This window comes from Poeciliopsis prolifica, unplaced genomic scaffold (assembly GCF_027474105.1).
Source record: "Poeciliopsis prolifica strain line A6 unplaced genomic scaffold, Auburn_PproV2 SCAFFOLD066, whole genome shotgun sequence".
Lineage (NCBI taxonomy): Eukaryota > Metazoa > Chordata > Actinopteri > Cyprinodontiformes > Poeciliidae > Poeciliopsis > Poeciliopsis prolifica.
This window is the reverse complement of record NW_026562441.1, coordinates 857,939-879,427: the sequence shown is the minus strand read 5'-3', so window position 1 is coordinate 879,427 and position 21,489 is coordinate 857,939. Positions and strand designations below refer to the sequence as shown.

General features: G+C 43.1%; 1 pseudogene; it reads left to right on the top strand.

Moving 5' to 3' along the window:
* The first annotated feature begins 444 nt into the window (after positions 1-444).
* LOC129351353 (type II inositol 3,4-bisphosphate 4-phosphatase-like) overlaps positions 445-21,489 on the top strand; it is a 50,024-nt pseudogene continuing 28,979 nt past the window's right edge.

The following is a 21,489-nucleotide window of genomic DNA, read 5'->3' as shown; positions in this document are numbered from 1 at the left end:
GTCACTGGCGGTGCGTTTGGTTTTACGCTCTTTTTCTTCAAAAAACAATTCATGTCTCTTTTGTTACAAAGACAAATTAAAAGATAAACTGACATCAGCACATAATTAAGCAAATATTACAGAAATAAACAGTAGCAAATGAAATTATTAACCAAAAAGAAACTTTAAAGATGCAGCAATGTATTTGTTCCTACCTTTAATGGAAAACCGTCATGTTTACAAAATAAAGAGCTTCTTAAAATAAAAATATCTTCACACCAGGCAGGTAATATAGTAAATATCGGGAATGAAAACAAAATAAACATAAAAACAGTGGATTATTGCCTTCTCTTCCACCGCTTTTGACTTTGAAATGGACAGTTCTGTAATAGTGCGCCATCTTGTGGCTCGAACCCAGAATGCTCAGTCAGGAAATAGCAAGTCTCGCGATACCTCCTATTTTTACTACTGTCTCAAGTCCAAACAGAAAAACTAGCGGATAAGTCGGTTATAATCTTCGAAACAACTTTTAAACCCGGTAAGTTACTAAAACCGGTCTTCATAACTGTCAGATTGTAACATTTCTAACATTTAACGTCATGCAAAGTGTTTTTTTAATCACATTTAGGCTGTTCGGGATTAAGTTTCCTGGTTTTGACAACAAATTAACTATAAGCGTCTGAATCTGTTAGTAGAGAGTCAGTTTATTACATTTGGCTGAAACGTCTGATAGTAAATATAACACATTTAAAGGTTGATGCATTATACATGTGAAACATGCATTAACATGTGTAACATGGTAATGCAGGTGTTTTACCTTGAGTTTGTTCTGTGGCAGAAAACTTAGAATTTCATTTCAAAGTTAAAGTTTATGAAAGTAGTTCAAAGCTTTAGAAAACTTTTTCCAATTTATTTAAATGGGACAAAAATATAATAACAGGTGCATATTTTAAAAAGGCCTTACCATTGGTTCTGTTCAGTTATTGTATTGTCATTGCAGATATTGTATAAAAGTCTGGCACTGCTTTAATTTTCTTATGTTTTTTACAGCTTGCAGAAAATTATAATTAGAAATCAGATTCCTTTTGTTTGTTCCTTTAGGGGATCTTGTCATTTTTCATCAATATTAAGGAAATATTGACTTAAAAGAAGCTCAAATATCTTTCTGAAGAGTTACTTGTTAGTTTTGACTTATTTTAAGATATTTGCAGTAGAAACTAGACTAAAATCAGTAAAGCTTTGTGTTTTTGCAGTGTATGAAAGTGAGGAACTTCAGCTGCCGTTCGTCTCTTTCTCTCTGTTTTATGTAAATAAGTGTTTATGCAAACTTCTCTGGTTCTTTAGGAAACAATGAGGCCTGTGATGATGGTGGAGCGGCGAGGAAGATGAGGGGGAACCTTCATCAGCTGACGTTTGGATCCACAGAGGAAACATCTGGAAACATCTGGAAACGCTGCTGCAGGTCGGGAACGAAGGAAAAACACATTCTACTTTATTCTGATCTATTCTACGTTACTCTGGTCACATCAAATCTGATTTTATTCTCTCATCTCTTTTCTCATCAGACTTTATCTGATTATATTCTCATCTATCTAGTCTAATATGTCTGAATTTTATTCTTAATTATTCTAATTTATTTAATTTTCATCTATTGTATTAGTTTCAGTTCTAATCTAATGTTATTTATTGATTCAATCTGCAATTTTTTATGATTTTATTTATTCTAACTTGTGATTTTCTCTCCCTTCTTCTTATTTTTGCCTTTATTGAGTCACAAGGAAGCAAATTTTACAAAACATTTCCTCACAATTCAATGCTTAAGAAGTTAATGGGAGAGCTGTGTAATAATAACACACAGGGAAAGATTACAATGTTTGAAATATGGAATAGAATAATGTGGAAGAAAGGAAATAATAAACAAACAAAAACATAATAATTACACAGTTATTTTATTACTGTTGTTTTCTCATCTTCCTCTTTTCCTGCTAAAGTCTGACATGTTTCTGTCATATTGAATAAAAATAGCCAATTCTTTTTAATCTGTAAACACTAATTTAAAATAATTAAAATATTTTATTGACCTTTATTTGCTGAATAAATCTGCTCCAGGCTCTGATTCTCAGCAGATTGTCCAGATTTACTGCATATTCTCATATAATGGTAAATAAACTTGTAATCTTTTCTGTTCTAGTCGACAAGCCAGGAAGTTTTTTTTAGTTCTGTTTGTCAGTCAGATTCATAGAATCAAAAGTTTCTGATCGGATGAAGAAATAAATGTTTTTATTGTTGCTTTCCTCTTTAATTTGCAGCCTGACTTCCTGAACAAAAGACCAGATTAATCCAAACAAAAGCAAAACTCTGAACTCTAATCCAGCTTGACGTTTTGTCTTACAGGCGCAGAGATGTAATGTCAGGAAGCTTCCAGAAGATGGCAGAGTTTTGATAGTGAGTAAATAAAACAGAACTAAACCAGAGGAAACATGTTTACCAGAACCAGAAACATGACTAAATTAAAGCTGCAAGCAGCCTCGAACGGCCCTCGCAGCCAAGCGCCGCTCCGGCCTATTGCCACCGCGGGGTACGAGCAACCGCCGCCTCACGCCAGCCACCACAGAAGCTCTCACGCAGTTTTCAGCTCCTCCGCCCGCACCGCGGAAGCTGTTGCTCAGATTCCATCAACGCTGGCCACGTGCTAACACAGAAGTTGTTGTGCAGTTTCCGTGCCCGTCCACCAGGCGGTACGCACTGATGCGTTCGGAGGCGCTCCTTGACGATGCAAAAAATGTGGTGCAGATTCATTGGTTTAGCGAGGAAATATAGCTGGCGGATTAATGTAGGACGCGCAGTGGAGTCAAAATATATTTCAATGCTGTTGTTCTCTTTAGAGGTCAACAAAGGTCATACGTATCCAATTTGGCGTCAGTGGGATGATCCACGTGACATTTACAGCCAATCTTATGCACATAGCGAAGTACTACAGTTCGTCATTTTTCATCATTTTCAGCTGTGTTTCTAAAGCACTCTATTTCATTGTTGGAGTAATACTTACTCAGAGTGGCGAATTACTGAAATGGTTTGTAAGAAGTAAGAAAACGCTACATTTACTGCATGATTTAATTCAACAAAAATTATCTGAGACATTTCTATCCTTTTAGAAATGTCATGGCAACACACTCACAAAGTTTTCACGCCCATCCGCCGGATCTGTTTATCATCGGTGGAGGAACACTGACACCTACTGGCGAAATACTGATATTGTTCTTCATCCTGATTATCTGCTGTTTCATTTGTGGAGCAATACTGACCCCAAGTGGCGAATTACTGAAATGGTTTATAAACGGCAAAAATGGGATCAAAATCTGAACTTCAATCTAAAATGGCCGACTTCCTCTGGGGTTTAGACCATGGCTCCAAGAGACTTTTTTGTAAGTCCTGACATGGTACACATGTGTACAAAGTTTCGTAATTGTAGGTTAAAGCATGGCTTGGGGCTGATCATTTTAAATTTTCTAGGGGGCGCTATAGAGAAATTGGGCCACACCCTACAAATATTGTGATGGATTCCTGTCGGGGAGTGGATGAAGATCCATCCTTGTGAGTTTGGAGCAGCTGCGCCCAAAAATGTGGAATTGAGAGCCAAACGTATGGCGATGGCGTTACAGGACACTTCGCCACGCCGCCACGCCCACCTGCTCCATCGTAGCTGGTCGGGATTAGAATCCTCAACACACCAACATGGCTTCTGTGTCTGGGCACAGTTTCATGTTGATGAGGTCAAAGGGGTCAGATAGCGACCTTTCACAGTAAAACATTACACTTCCTGTTCTCAGGGGGCGTGGCCTAAGTGATGTCATCATTCGACCATACGGTATTGTAGGACACCCGATGATGATCAATCACAGTAACTTTGGTGCCTCTGTGAGTTTCTGTGTAGGAAATATAGCAGTTTATGTTTTTATGGCGAGTAGGTGAACTTTGACCCCTGCTAACCCTCCTTCAGCATTCTCAAAAACTCACCGTTTTGATAACTTTAGATGGGACATGCCTTATGAACAGACTGACCGAGTTTGAAGCCGATCAATCGAAATCCCTAGGAGGAGTTCGATCAAATACGGAGGCTGTAAACGGCAAAAATAGGGTCAAAATCTGAACTTCAATCTAAAATGGCCGACTTCCTGTGGGGATTAGACCATGGCTCCAAGAGACTTTTTTGTAAGTCCTGACAAGGTACACATGTCTACAACGTTTCGTAATTGTAGGTTAAAGCATGGCTTGGGGCTGATCATTTAAAGTTTTCTAGGGGGCGCTATAGAGAAATTAGGCCACGCCCACCAAATATTGTGATGGATTCCTGTCGGGGAGTGGATGAAGATCCATCCTTGTGAGGTTGGAGCAGCTGGAACAGAAACTGTGGAATTGAGAGCAAAACGTATGGCTATGGCGTTACAGGTCACTTCGCCACGCCGCCACGCCCACCTGCTCCATCGAAGCTGGTCGGGGTTGGAATCCTCAACACACCAACATGTCTTCTGTGTCTTGGCACAGTTTCATGTTGATGAGGTCAAAGGGGTCAGATAGTGAAAGTTCACAGTAAAACATTACACTTCCTGTTCTCAGGGGGCGTGGCCAAAGTGATGTCATCATTCGACCATAGGGTATTGTAGGACACCCAATGATGATCAATCATAGAAACTTTGGTGCCTCTGTGAGTTTCTGTGTAGGAGATATAGCAGTTTATTTTTTTACGGCGAGTAGGTGAACTTTGACCCCTGCTAACCCCCCTTCAGCATACTCAAAAACTCACCGTTTTGATAACTTTAGATGGGACATGCCTTATGAACAGACTGACCGAGTTTAAAGCCGATCAATCGAAATCCCTAGGAGGAGTTCGATCAAATACGAAGGCTGTAAACGGCAAAAATGGCCTCAAAATTGGACCTTCAATCCAAAATGGCTGTCTTCCTGTGATACTTGCACTATGACATTAATTGTAAATTTTGAGCGTCCTGGGGAGCTCTACAAGTGTACCAAATTTCATGTCTCTAGGATAAAGTAAGTGAATAGCAAAGGGTCCTTTGAAAATTTCTAGGTGGCGCTATTGAGCCATTTCTTGTGGGATTTTTGTGATGACCTTAAAAATCAAAATTTTTAAACAGGCTTAAGGCCTCCGCCAAGTTTGGTGAGTTTTCCAATATGATAAGGCCGCCAAAAAGCCCCCCAAAGAGGTGGGAAGAAAAATAATAATAATAATTAAAGCTGCAAGCAGCCTCGAACGGCCCTCGCAGCCAAGCGCCGCTCCGGCCTATTGCCACCGCGGGGTACTAGCAACCGGCGCCTCACGCCAGCCACCACAGAAGCTCTCACGCAGTTTTCAGCTCTTCCGCCCGCACCGCGGAAGCTGTTGCTCAGTTTCCATCAACGCTGGCCACGTGCTAAGACAGAAGTTGTTGCGCAGTTTCCGCGCCCGTCCACCAGGCGGTACGCACTGATGCGTTCGGAGGCGCTCCTTGACGATGCAAAAAATGTGTTGCAGATTCATTGGTTTAGCGAGGAAATATAGCTGGCGGATTAATGTAGGACGCGCAGTGGAGTCAAAATATATTTCAATGCTGTTGTTCTTTTTAGAGGTCAACAAAGGTCATACATATCCAATTTGGCGTCAGTCGGATCATCCACGTGTCATTTACAGCCGATCGTATGCACATGGCGAAGTACTACAGTTCGTCATTTTTCATCATTTTCAGCTGTGTTTCTAAAGCACTCTATTTCATTGTTGGAGTAATACTTACTCAGAGTGGCGAATTACTGAAATGGTTTGGAAGAAGTAAGAAAACGCTACATTTACTGCATGATTTAATTCCACAAAAATTATCTGAGACATTTCTATCCTTTTAGAAATTTCATGGCAACGCTCTCACAAAGTTTTCGCGCCCATCCGCCCGTGGATCTGTTTGTCATTGGTGGAGGAACACTGACACCTACTGGCGAAATACTGATATTGTTCTTCATCCTGTTTATCTGCTGTTTCATTTGTGGAGCAATACTGACCCCAAGTGGCAAATTACTGAAATGGTTTATAAACGCCAAAAATGGGATCAAAATCTGAACTTCAATCTAAAATGGCCGACTTCCTCTGGGGTTTAGACCATGGCTCCAAGAGACTTTTTTGTAAGTCCTGACATGGTACACATGTGTACAAAGTTTCGTAATTGTAGGTTAAAGCATGGCTTGGGGCTTATCATTTAAAATTTTCTAGGGGGCGCTATAGAGAAATTAGGCCACACCCTACAAATATTGTGATGGATTCCTGTCGGGGAGTGGATGAAGATCCATCCTTGTGAGTTTGGAGAAGCTGCGCCCAAAAATGTGGAATTGAGAGCCAAACGTATGGCGATGGCGTTACAGGTCACTTCGCCACGCCGCCACGCCCAGCTGCTCCATCGAAGCTGGTCGGGGTTGGAATCCTCAACACACCAACATGTCTTCTGTGTCTGGGCACAGTTTCATGTTGATGAGGTCAAAGGTGTCAGATAGCGACCATTCAAAGTAAAACATGACACTTCCTTTTCTCAGGGGGCGTGGCCTAAGTGATGTCATCATTCGACCATAGGGTATTGTAGGACACCCGATGATGATCAATCACAGAAACTTTGGTGCCTCTGTGAGTTTCTGTGTAGGAGATATAGCAGTTTATTTTTTTACGGCGAGTAGGTGAACTTTGACCCCTGCTAACCCCCCTTCAGCATTCTCAAAAACTCACCGTTTTGATAACTTTAGATGGGACATGCCTTATGAGCAGACTGACCGAGTTTGAAGCCGATCAATCTAAATCCCTAGGAGGAGTTTCGATCAAATACAGAGGCTTTAAACGGCAAAAATGGAGTCAAAATCTGAACTTCAATCTAAAATGGCCGACTTCCTGTGGGGTTTAGACCATGGCTCCAAGAGACTTTTTTGTAAGTCCTGACATGGTACACACGTGTACAAAGTTTCGTAATTGTAGGTTAAAGCATGGCTTGGGGCTGATCATTTAAAATTTTCTAGGGGGCGCTATAGATAAATTAGGCCACACCCTACAAATATTGTGATGGATTCCTGTCGGGGAGTGGATGATAATCCATCCTTGTGAGTTTGGAGCAGCTGTGGCCAAAAATGTGGAATTGAGAGCCAAACGTATGGCGATGGCGTTACAGGTCACTTCGCCACGCCGCCACGCCCAGCTGCTCAATCGAAGCTGGTCGGGGTTGGAATCGTCAACACACCAACATGTCTTCTGTGTCTGGGCACAGTTTCATGTTGATGAGGTCAAAGGGGTCAGATAGCGACTGTCCACAGTAAAACATTACACTTCCTGTTCTCATGGGGCGTGGCCTACGTGATGTCATCCTTCGACCATAGGGTATTGTGTAGACCCGATGATGATCAATCACAGAAACTTTGGTGCCTCTGTGAGTTTCTGTGTAGGAGATATAGCAGTTTATTTTTTTATGGCGAGTAGGTGAACTTTGACCCCTGCTAACCCCCCTTCAGCATACTCAAAAACTCACCGTTTTGATAACTTTAGATGGGACATGCCTTATGAACAGACTGACCGAGTTTGAAGCCGATCAATCGAAATCCCTAGGAGGAGTTCGATCAAATACGGAGGCTGTAAACGGCAAAAATGGCCTCAAAATTGGACCTTCAATCCAAAATGGCTGACTTCCTGTGATACTTGCACTATGACATTAATTGTAAATTTTGAGCATCTTGGGGAGCTCTACAAGTGTACCAAATTTCATGTCTCTAGGATAAATTAAGTGAATAGCAAAGGGTCCTTTGAAAATTTGTAGGTGGCGCTATTGAGCCATTTTTTATGGGATTTTTGCAAAGACCTTAAAATACAAAATTTTGAAACTCCCTTTACGCGTCCGCCAAGTTTGGTGAGTTTTTGAAAATGATAAAGCCCCCAAAAAGGCCCCTCTTTAGGGGGGCAGAATAATAATAATAATAATTAAAGCTGCAAGCAGCCTCGAACGGCCCTCGCAGCCAAGCGCCGCTCCGGCCTATTGTCCACCGCGGGGTACGAGCAACCGCCGCCTCACGCCAGCCACCACAGAAGCTCTCACGCAGTTTTCAGCACCTCCGGCCGCATTGCAGAAGCTGTTGCTGAGTTTCCATCAACGCTTCCCACGTTCCAACACAGAAGTTGTTCCGCAGTTTCCACGCTGTAACAGGTTGGCCTTTTACAGCTGGATTTTTCAGTGCAGATTGATGATATCAAACAGAGTTTAGGTGGAACAGCAGGTTTATTCCTCCCAGCATCACAAACAATGTCACACTCTTGGTCTTACAAACATCTCAATGTCTCAATATCTCTCACAGGTGAAAATTGCAATCTTAAATAGTCCCAGCTGTGACAGTTAAAACAATCTGAAAATTCATAAGATAATCCCATCTTACCCTGTTCCCCTTAATTGAATAAAATACATTTTACTATAACCACATCAACTTCCTTTTTATAAATATTTTTTATGTTTTATCCTTACCCTTACTAAAACACCATAAAACAGTACACCATAAAACAATACACCCCTCTCCCATTTTTCTCAATGGTCTCCCAGGACCTATATCATTGTCCAGCCCCTTAGGACAATATTTGTCCAAACATCCTGAGAGGACACATAAAAAGACAGGTGAGTCACTATATTAGCACATTCCACACCTAATAAATTATGCACATCATTTATTTAGTTTTATCCACCAATAGCTCATTGCTCTGAGTATCAATTCTCCTCTCTTCACAGTTAACCACCTCCACTGGCCAATGAGGAGCAGCTGTGCAGAGCCCAGAACAAAGGCTACACACCAATCCCTAAAATACTCAATAAATACAATTAAAACTTCCTGAGTGCAAAATGTTAATTTATAGATCTATTTTAAAAGTGCAGTGCTAAATAAAGTGCATAGTGAGAAAGTGCAAATGTTTTTACAGTGCGATACAGTACATTGAATAAATTAATTCAGTAATGAAGGCCTCTTCATTACATTTCCTCCCTCCTCTTTTCAGAGCTCAGTATCTCAGTCCTCTGAGACTCTGGATAAACAGTCAGCAACCACATTCGACTTTCCTGGCTTGTACTGAACTGTAAAGTCAAATGGCTGCAGTGCCAAGTACCATCCAGCGATGCGAGCGTTGGCATCCCTCATCCGTCTCAACCACTGAAGAGCACGATGGTCAGTCTCCAGGATGAAGTGACGTCCTAACAGATAATACCTGAGAGCCTCAATAGCCCACTTCATGGCCAAGCACTCTTTTTCCACTGTCGAATATCTCGTCTCTCGGTCAAGCAGCTTCCGACTCAGAAACACCACGGGTCTTCTCTCACCGTCCACCTCTTGTTGCAGGACAGCTCCAAGCCCTACTCCTGAGGCGTCTGTCTGTAAGATGAATGGTTTAGCAAAGTCTGGTGTGTGTAAAACTGGATGAGTACATACTGCTTGTTTGAGATCGTTGAATGCCTTCTCACAGTCTTCTGTCCAACACACTTTGTTGGGGGCTGCATTCCTTGTTAGCTGCGTCAGCACAGCTGATCGTTCTGCAAACAAAGGTATGAATTTCCGGTACCAGCCCACCAAACCCAGAAATCCTCTCACCTTCTTCTTTGTAGATGGAACTGGAAAGGACTGGATTGCCTCCATCTTCCCCACTTGTGGCTTTATTTTTCCAAACCCAATAACAAAACCTAAGTACTCCACTTCTCTTTGTGCAACCTTACACTTCTGTGGGTTCACTGTCAGTCCGGCCCGCCTGATGCGGTATAGCACCTCCTTCAGATGAATCAGATGCTCCTCCCATGTCCGGCTATACACTACAACATCATCCAAATATGCTGCAGAAAACTCTGACACATCTCTCAACACTTGATCCATTAAACGTTGAAACGTCGCTGGCGCCCCCTGGAGCCCAAATGGCATGACTTTAAATTGGTACATACCAAAAGGCGTTTTGAAGGCCGTCAGTTCTCTTGCCTCTTGTGCCAAAGCCACTTGCCAGTAGCCTTTACACAAATCCAACGTTGTGATGTAGCTTGCTGAACCGACTTTCTCCAGTAGATCGTCCACTCTAGGCATTGGGTATGGATCAAAGTTAGAGACACCATTTAAATATCTGAAATCTATGCAAAATCTCAGAGATCCATCTTTCTTTGGTACCAGCACAATTGGGCTGCACCACTCACTACTAGACTCTTCAATGATACCCAAATCCATCATCCACTTTATTTCTTTTTCCAGCACTGGAACCAATCGCTCTGGAATGCGATAACTCTTTTGACGACTCGGTGCATCTTGTTTCAACTGAATCCTGTGTTTAACCAGTGATGTAAATCCTGGAACTTCTCTGAAGAGCTGAGGGTCCAAGAGAGGTTTGATTTCTTCCTGCTCAGTTGGAGACAGATGAGAAATATCAACCAGAGCACAGTCAGACATGTTGGTAGGAAAGAATTTTTCAGTCACCTCCTCATCCTCAACCGCTCTCACACATAACTCCTGATGCACAGGTTCTTGGTGACTGTGGAACTCCTTCAACAAGTTAACATGAAAGGCTTGATGCTTCTTTATCCGTTCCGGCATATACAGTTCATAAACCACTTTACTCACTTGTTTGGTGATCTCATATGGTCCATGCCATTTTGTCAGCAGCTTGTTGTCACTGGTAGGCAGCAGTAACAGAACCTTCTGTCCTGGCAAAAAGACTCTGTCTCTGGCCTTCTGATCGTACCATGTCTTTTGATGTTGTTGAGCTGCTTTCATGTTGTCCTGTGCAAAAGATGTCATTTCCTGCAATCGCTCTCTCATGTTAATGACATATGCTGCAATGTTTTCACCCTCAGGTTTCGCATCTTCCCAGCAGTCTCTCAGTAGATCCAGCGGACCTCTCACTTGACGTCCATACAATAATTCAAAAGGTGAAAAAACCTGTGGAGACTTGTGGAACCTCCCTGTAAGCAAATAACAGATACGGCAGCCACTGGTCCCAGTCGACACCCGTGTCGGAGACAAACTTGCGTAGCATGTTTTTAAGAGTCTGATTGTATCTCTCCACTAGCCCGTCCGTTTGGGGGTGGTAAGGGGTGGTCTTAAGTCCCTTAATCCCTAGTAATTTGTAACCTGCTGCAACAGTCTGGACAAAAAGTTTGTCCCACAATCTGTCAGAATTTGTCGGGGTATTCCTACCCTAGAAAAGAGCTGCAGGAGACAATCAGCAACATGTCCGGCCTTAATGGATCTAAGAGGAAAAGCTTCAGGATACCGTGTAGCATAGTCGCATATCACCAATATGTAACGGTGACCTGTAGTGCTTCTTTCTAATGGGCCCACAATATCCATGCCTAGCCTTTCAAAAGGAGTGTCAATAATGGGCAGAGGTTGTAGCTGGGCTCTTGCTACTCCTTTGCCTGAAGTCAACTGACATTTTTCACAGGAACTACAAAATTTTGAAATCTGGGTATACATTCCTGGCCAAACAAAACGACTACTGATTCTGTTCAGTGTTTTGTAAAAAGCCATATGACCTGCCCACGGAATTGAATGACCCAATTCCATAACTTTGTGTCTAAACTGTTGTGGAAGAGCTAATGCTTCACAATGTCCTTTCTTCTGATACAAAATACCTTTAGTAATGTAAACTGCATCTTCACGGAAGTCTACCTGGCGCTGATGAGTTTCCTCCTCCCTAGTTGCTTTCTCAAACCAAGGTTTTAGAGTAGGATCATCTCTCTGGAGTGCACCTAAATCTGAGGGAATGTCAAACTCAAACATATTATTTGGCTTAGACAGCTGTTCTATTCCTTCATTAGTTGAGCCTTTGAACTTCTCTTTTCTTTTCTGAGGTTTTGACTTTTTAGTTTTTCCCTGCTCTGTTTCCAGAGACTCTCCAAAATAAGGGAGTTCTTCCAACATCGCCTTTGAACTTTGAGCTCTTGTGACTATATTACATGGTTTCAATATTTCTGGTACATCGATTTGAAACATGGACCTGGGGCATCTCTGTTGGTAAGTACTTGAGGCTCATAATCCGACTGATGAAGAAGGTCTAAGAGAGTGGGAATATCATTACCAAGTATAACTGAATATGGCAAAGAGGGAACTACAGCTACTGTACCAGGTATGTTTGACCTCCACTGTCAAATACACCTCTGCACTAGGGTAGACATGCTCATCTCCATGTATACAGCTTATTTTAACCCCCACCTCACTTAACTTTCATCTGGGATTAAGCTTGCATGTACTAAAGACTGAAAACACCCAGAATCAAGCAATGCTTCTTCTTTCTTCCCATTAACTAGCACCGAAGCCGTACAAGCTTTTCTTTTTTCAACTTCAGTAGCCGCTCTTGGAATTGAACACATCAGTGATGGCTTTGATTTTAGGGCGGGACAAAAATGTTGCGTATGGCCAAAACCATTACAGTTGTAACATCTAATATCCTGACCTGACGACTTATGAAATGACTTTTTAACCTTAGCAGGTCGATGGGAAGGGAACTGCTTAAAACTAGAACCATTTCTAGCCTGACTTAGACCAGAGCCCTGTTCACCCCCAGTGGACTTACTTGGTTGGGCATAATGAGTCTCTTGGCCAGCATAGGTGCTCCAGCTCCCCCTCCTGGCTGATCTGAAGACTTCTGCAAGCGTAGCTGCTTCTTCTGCTGTCTTCGGGTCACGCTCACGTATCCAGACCTCCAATTCTGGATTAACCATCCTTAAAAATTGCTCCAGAATTATCTGCTCAGATATTTCTTGCACAGTAGATTTATCAGGTTTGATCCATCTTGAAAACAAGTCTTTCAGTCGAACATAAAGTTCACGCGGCGTCTCACCTGATTCAATCTGTAGGCATCTGAAGCGGCGTCGATAAGTATCAGCAGTAATTTCATATTTTGCCAGAATTGCCTCTTTCAGTTTATCATAGTTCTGAGAGTCAGCAATATCCATTAGAACATAGGCTGTGCGGGCCTTTCCGGTCAACAGAGGGACCAGACGAATCGCCCACTCATCTCTGGACCAACGACACACCTGGGCCATCCTCTCGAACGTCGTCAGAAAATGCTCAATGTCGTCATCCGTCGATAAGGGACGAAATTTTGGTTCAATTATGGACCTGGAACCATGAGCCACCTGAACATCACCACCATCTGATTCTTCTGCAGGTGCTTCAGATGTTGAAGGTTGATCCTGTGTGTCTGACTCATCCTGTTTTTCCAGTACTGCATTCACTTGCAGCTGCATTTGTTGAAACTGATGCTGCATACTTTTCCACCTCTGCTCCTGGCGGGAAAAATCTTTATCCATCTTCATGTCTCTAGCCACCTGAGACCGCATAATGGATTTCACCAACACCGCCAGTTCCTCCAACTTATCTTCAGGGTTGGTCGCTGCCATGGTTTCCATTTCAGAGGAAGCTCCAGCTGCTTCATCAGGCTCTCCCTCTTGGCCTGGCTTTTTACCACCTCTGGTCATCATCTTTGCACTGTGCATGAATAGATGCACTTCTGACACCACTTGTAACAGGTTGGCCTTTACGGCTGGATTTTTCAGTGCAGATTGATGATATCAAACAGAGTTTAGGTGGAACAGCAGGTTTATTCCTCCCAGCATCACAAACAATGTCACACTCTTGGTCTTACAAACATCTCAATGTCTCAATATCTCTCACAGGTGAAAATTGCAATCTTAAATAGTCCCAGCTGTGACAGTTAAAACAATCTGAAAATTCATAAGATAATCCCATCTTACCCTGTTCCCCTTAATTGAATAAAATACATTTTACTATAACCACATCAACTTCCTTTTTATAAATATTTTTTATGTTTTATCCTTACCCTTACTAAAACACCATAAAACAGTACACCATAAAACAATACACCCTCTCCCATTTTCTCAATGGTCTCTCCCAGGACCTATATCATTGTCCAGCCCCTTAGGACAATATTTGTCCAAACATCCTGAGAGGACACATAAAAAGACAGGTGAGTCACTATATTAGCACATTCCACACCTAATAATTATGCACATCATTTATTTAGTTTTATCCACCAATAGCTCATTGCTCTGAGTATCAATTCTCCTCTCTTCACAGTTAACCACCTCCACTGGCCAATGAGGAGCAGCTGTGCAGAGCCCAGAACAAAGGCTACACACCAATCCCTAAAATACTCAATAAATACAATTAAAACTTCCTGAGTGCAAAATGTTAATTTATAGATCTATTTTAAAAGTGCAGTGCTAAATAAAGTGCATAGTGAGAAAGTGCAAATGTTTTTACAGTGCGATACAGTACATTGAATAAATTAATTCAGTAATGAAGGCCTCTTCATTACACACGCCCATCCACCAGGCGGTACGCATCGATGCGTTCGGCGGCGCTCCTTGACGATGCAAAAAAATGTGGTGCAGATTTATTGGTTTAGTGAAGAAATATAGCTGGCGGATTAATGTAGGTCGCGCAGTGGAGTCAAAATATATTTCAATGCTGTTTTTCTCTTTCGAGGTCAACAAAGGTCATACGTATCCAATTTGGCGTCAGTCGGAAGATCCACGTGTCATTTACAGCCGAACATATGCACAGGCGAAGTACTGCAGATCGTCATTTTTTCATTTTCAGCTGTGTTTCTAAAGCACTCTATTTCATTGTTGGAGTAATACTTACTCAGAGTGGCGAATTACTGAAATGGTTTGGAAGAAGTAAGAAAACGCTACATTTACTGCATGATTTAATTCAACAAAAATTATCTGAGACATTTCTATCCTTTTAGAAATTTCATGGCAACGCTCTCACAAAGTTTTCGCGCCCATCCGCCCGTGGATCTGTCATTGGTGAGGAAGACTGACACCTACTGGCGAAATACTGATATCATCCTGTTTATCTGCTGTTTCATTTGTGGAGCAATACTGACCCCAAGTGGCGAATTACTGAAATGGTTTATAAACGCCAAAAATGGGATCAAGATCTGAACTTCAATCTAAAATGGCCGACTTCCTCTGGGGTTTAGACCATGGCTCCAAGAGACTTTTTTGTAAGTCCTGACATGGTACACATGTGTACCAAGTTTCGTAATTGTAGGTTAAAGCATGGCTTGGGGCTGATCATTTAAAATTTTCTAGGGGGCGCTATAGAGAAATTAGGCCACACCCTACAAATATTGTGATGGATTCCTGTCGGGGAGTGGATGATGAAGATCCATCCTTGTGAGTTTGGAGCAGCTGCGCCCAAAAATGTGGAATTGAGAGCCAAACGTATGGCGATGGCGTTACAGGTCACTTCGCCACGCCGCCACGCCCACCTGCTCCATCGAAGCTGGTCGGGGTTGGAATCCTCAACACACCAACATGTCTTCTGTGTCTGGGCACAGTTTCATGTTGATGTGGTCAAAGGGGTCAGATAGCGACCGTTCAAAGTAAAACATGACACTTCCTTTTCTCAGGGGGCGTGGCCTAAGTGATGTCATCATTCGACCATAGGATATTGTAGGACACCAGATGATGATCAATCACAGAAACTTTGGTGCCTCTGTGAGTTTCTGTGTAGGAGATATAGCAGTTTATTTTTTTACGGCGAGTAGGTGAACTTTGACCCTGCTAACCCCCCTTCAGCATACTCAAAAACTCACCGTTTAGATAACTTTAGATGGGACATGCCATATGAGCAGACTGACTGAGTTTGAAGCCGATCAATCGAAATCCCTAGGAGGAGTTCGATCAAATAGGAAGGCTGTAACAAAAATGGGGTCAAAATCAGAACTTCAATCCAAAATGGCCGACTTCCTGTGGGGTTTAGACCATGGCTCCAAGAGACTTTCTTTTAAGTCCTGACATGATACAAATGTGTACAAAGTTTCGTAATTGTAGGTTAAAGCATGGCTTGGGGCTGATCATTTAAAATTTTCTAGGGGGCGCTATAAAGAAATTAGGCCACGCCCACCAAATATTGTGATGGATTCCTGTCGGGGAGTGGATGAAGATCCATCCTTGTGAGTTTGGAGCAGCTGGGCCTGAAAATGTGGAATTGAGAGCCAAACGTATGGCGATGGCGTTACAGGTCACTTCGCCACGCCGCCACGCCCACCTGCTCCATCAAAGCTGGTCGGGGTTGGAATCCTCAATACACCAACATGTCTTCTGTGTCTTGGCACAGTTTCATGTTGATGAGGTCAAAGGGGTCAGATAGCGACCGTTCACAGTAAAACATTACACTTCCTGTTCTCAGGGTGCGTGGCCTAAGTGATGTCATCATTCGACCATTAGGTATTGTAGGACACCCGATGATGATAAATCACAGAAACTTTGGTGCCTCTGTGAGTTTCTGTGTAGGAGATATAGCAGTTTATGTTTTTATGGCGAGTAGGTGAACTTTGACCCCTGCTAACCCCCCTTCAGCATACTCAAAAACTCACCGTTTTGATAACTTTAGATGGGACATGCCTTCTGAACAGACTGACCCAGTTTGAAGCCGATCAATCGAAATCCCTAGGAGGAGTTCGAACAAATACGAAGGCTGTAAACGGCAAAAATGGGGTCAAAATTGGACCTTCAATCCAAAATGGCCGACTTCCTGTGATACTTGCACTATGACATTAATTGTAAATTTTGAGCATCTTGGGGAGCTCTACAAGTGTACCAAATTTCATGTCTCTAGGATAAAGTAAGTGACTAGCAAAGGGTCCTTTGAAAATTTGTAGGTGGCGCTATTGAGCCATTTCTTATGGGATTTTTGCGATGACCTTAAAATACAAAATTTTGAAACTCCCTTTACGCGTCCGCCAAGTTTGGTGAGTTTTTGAATATGATAAAGCCCCCAAAAAGGCCCCTCTTTAGGGGGGCAGAATAATAATAAGAAACAGTAGGAAAACAATAGGCCTTCGCAGCGCTTAGCTGCTCGGGCCTAATAATAATAATAATTAAAGCTGCAAGCAGCCTCGAACGGCCCTCGCAGCCAGCGCCGCTCCGGCCTATTGCCACCGCGGGGTACTAGCAACCGGCGCCTCACGCCAGCCACCACAGAAGCTCTCACGCAGTTTTCAGCTCTTCCGCCCGCATCGTGGAAGCTGTTGCTCAGTTTCCATCAACGCTGGCCACCTGCTAACACAGAAGTTGTTGCGCAGTTTCCGCGCCCGTCCACCAGGCGGTACGCACTGATGCGTTCGGAGGCGCTCCTTGACGATGCAAAAAATGTGGTGCAGATTCATTGGTTTAGCGAGGAAATATAGCTGGCGGATTAATGTAGGACGCGCAGTGGAGTCAAAATATATTTCAATGCTGTTGTTCTCTTTAGAGGTCAACAAAGGTCATACGTATCCAATTTGTCGTCAGTCGGATGATCCACGTGTCATTTACAGCCGATCATATGCACATGGCGAAGTACTACTGTTCGTCATTTTTCATCATTTTCAGCTGTGTTTCTAAAGCACTCTATTTCATTGTTGGAGTAATACTTACTCAGAGTGGCGAATTACTGAAATGGTTTGTAAGAAGTAAGAAAACGCTACATTTACTGCATGATTTAATTCAACAAAAATTATCTGAGACATTTCTATCCTTTTAGAAATTTCATGGCAACGCTCTCACAAAGTTTTCACGCCCATCCCGCCCGTGGATCTGTTTGTCATTGGTGGAGGAACACTGACACCTACTGGCGAAATACTGATATTGTTCCTCATCTTTTATCTGCTGTTTCATTTGTGGAGCAATACTGACCCCAAGTGGCGAATTACTGAAATGGTTTATAAACGCCAAAAATGGGATCAAAATCTGAACTTCAATCTAAAATGGCCGACTTCCTCTGGGGTTTAGACCATGGCTCCAAGAGACTTTTTTGTAAGTCCTGACATGGTACACACGTGTACAAAGTTTCGTAATTGTAGGTTAAAGCATGGCTTGGGGCTGATCATTTAAAATTTTCTAGGGGGCGCTATAGAGAAATTAGGCCACACCCTACAAATATTGTGATGGATTCCTGTCGGGGAGTGGATGAAGATCCATCCTTGTGAGTTTGGAGCAGCTGGGACCGAAACTGTGGAATTGAGAGCCAAACGTATGGCGATGGCGTTACAGGTCACTTCGCCATGCCGCCACGCCCAGCGGCTCCATCAAAGCTGGTCGGGGTTGGAATCCTCAACACACCAACATGTCTTCTGTGTCTGGGCACAGTTTCATGTTGATGAGGTCAAAGGGGTCAGATAGCGACCATTGACAGTAAAACATGACACTTCCTGTTCTCAGGGGCGTGGCCTAAGTGATGTCATCATTCGACCATAGGGTATTGTCGGGCAGCCGATGATGATCAATCACAGTAACTTTGGTGCCTCTGTGAGTTTCTGTGTAGGAGATATAGCAGTTTATGTTTTTATGGCGTGTAGGTGAACTTTGACCCCTGCTAACCCCCCTTCAGCATACTCAAAAACTCACCGTTTTGATAACTTTAGATGGGACATGCCTTATGAACAGACTGACCGAGTTTCAAGCCGATCAATCGAAATCCCTAGGAGGAGTTCGATCAAATACCAAGGCTGTAAATGGCAAAAATGGGGTCAAAATTTGAACTTCAATCTAAAATGGCTGACTTCCTGTGGGGTTTAGACCATGGCTCCAAGAGACTTTTTTGTAAGTCCTGACATGGTACACATGTGTACAAAGTTTCGTAATTGTAGGTTAAAGCATGGCTTGGGGCTGATCATTTAAAGTTTTCTAGGGGGCGCTATAGAGAAATTAGGCCACGCCCACCAAATATTGTGATGGATTCCTGTCGAGGAGTGGATGAGGGTCCATCCTTGTGAGTTTGGAGCAGTTGGGCCCGAAAATGTGGAATTGAGATCCAAACGTATGGCGATGGCGTTAGAGGTCACTTCGCCACGCCGCCACGCCCACCTACACCATCGTAGCTGGTCGGGATTAGAATCCTCAATACACAAACATGTCTTCTGTGTCTGGGCACAGTTTCATGTTGATGAGGTCAAAGGGGTCAGATAGCGACTGTCCACAGTAAAACATTACACTTCCTGTTCTCATGGGGCGTGGCCTAAGTGATGTCATCATTCGACCATAGGGTATTGTAGAACACCCGATGATGATCAATCACAGAAACTTTGGTGCCTCTGTGAGTTTCTGTGTAGGAGATATAGCAGTTTATTTTTTTATGGCGAGTAGGTGAACTTTGACCCTGCTAACCCCCCTTCAGCATACTCAAAAACTCACCGTTTTGATAACTTTAGATGGGACATGCCTTATGAACAGACTGACCGAGTTTGAAGGCGATCAATGGAAATCCCTAGGAGGAGTTCGATCAAATACGGAGGCTGTAAACGGCAAAAATGGCCTCAAAATTGGACCTTCAATCCAAAATGGCCGACTTCCTGTGATACTTGCACTATGACATTAATTGTAAATTTTGAGCATCTTGGGGAGCTCTACAAGTGTACCAAATTTCATGTCTCTAGGATAAAGTAAGTGAATAGCAAAGGGTCCTTTGAAAATTTCTAGGTGGCGCTATTGAGCCATTTCTTGTGGGATTTTTGTGATGACCTTAAAAATCAAAATTTTTAAACAGGCTTAAGGCCTCCGCCAAGTTTGGTGAGTTTTCCAATATGATAAGGCCCCCAAAAAGCCCCCCAAAGAGGTGGGAAGAAAAATAATAATAATAATAATAATAATTAAAGCTGCAAGCAGCCTCGAACGGCCCTCGCAGCCAAGCGCCGCTCCGGCCTATTGCCACCGCGGGGTACTAGCAACCGTCGCCTCACGCCAGCCACCACAGAAGCTCTCACGCAGTTTTCAGCTCCTCCGCCCGCACCACGGAAGCTGTTGCTCAGTTTCCATCAACGCTGACCACGTGCTAACACAGAAGTTGTTGCGCAGTTTCCGCGCCCGTCCACCAGGCGGTACGCACTGATGCGTCGGAGGCGCTCCTTGACGATTCAAAAAATGTGGTGCAGATTCATTGGTTTAGCGAGGAAATATAGCTGGCGGATTAATGTAGGACGCGCAGTGGAGTCAAAATATATTTCAATGCTGTTCTTCTCTTTAGAGGTCAACAAAGGTCATACGTATCCAATTTGGCGTCAGTCGGATGATCCACTCTATTTCATTGTTGGAGTAATACTTACTCAGAGTGGCGAATTACTGAAATGGTTTGTAAGAAGTAAGAAAACGCTACATTTACTGCATGATTTAATTCAACAAAAAATTATCTGAGACATTTCTATCCTTTTCGAAATGTCATGGCAACGCTCTCACAAAGTTTTCACGCCCATCCGCCCGTGGATCTGTTTGTCATTGGTGGAGGAACACTGACACCTACTGGCGAAATAGTGATATTGTTCTTCATCTTGTTTATCTGCTGTTTCATTTGTGGAGCAATACTGACCCAAGTGGCGAATTACTGAAATGGTTTATAAACGCCAAAAATGGGATCAAAATCTGAACTTCAATCTAAAATGGCCGACTTCCTCTGGGGTTTAGACCATGGCTCCAAGAGACTTTTTTGTAAGTCCTGACATGGTACACACGTGTACAAAGTTTTGTAATTGTAGGTTAAAGCATGGCTTGGGGCTTATCATTTAAAATTTTCTAGGGGGCGCTATAGATAAATTAGGCCACACCCTACAAATATTGTGATGGATTCCTGTCGGGGAGTGGATGAAGATCCATCCTTGTGAGTTTGGAGCAGCTGCGCCCAAAAATGTGGAATTGAGAGCCAAACGTATGGCGATGGCGTTACAGGTCACTTCGCCACGCCGCCACGCCCAGCTGCTCCATCGAAGCTGGTCGGGGTTGGAATCCTCAACACACCAACATGTCTTCTGTGTCTGGGCACAGTTTCATGTTGATAAGGTCAAAGGGGTCAGATAGCGACCGTTCGGAGTAAAACATGACACTTCCTTTTCTCAGGGGGCGTGGCCTAACTGATGTCATCATTCCACCATAGGGTATTGTAGGACACCCGATGATGATCAATCCCAGAAACTTTGGTGCCTCTGTGAGTTTCTGTGTAGGAGATATAACAGTTTCTTTTTTTACAGCGAGTAGGTGAACTTTGACCCCGGCTAACCCCCCTTCAGCATACTCAAAAACTCACCGTTTTGATAACTTTAGATGGGACATGTCTTATGAGCAGACTGACCGAGTTTGAAGCCGATCAATCGAAATCCCTAGGAGGAGTTCGATCAAATGCGGAGGCTGTAAATGGCAAAAATGGGGTCAAAATCTGAACTTCAATCTAAAATGGCCGACTTCCTGTGGGGTTTAGACCATGGCTCCAAGAGACTTTTTTGTAAGTCCTGACAAGGTACACATGTGTACAACGTTTTGTAATTGTAGGTTAAAGCATGGCTTGGGGCTGATCATTTAAAGTTTTCTAGGGGGCGCTATAGAGAAATTAGGCCACGCCCACCAAATATTGTGATGGATTCCTGTCGGGGAGTAGATGAAGATCCATCCTTGTGAGTTTGGAGCAGCTGGGACCGAAACAGTGGAA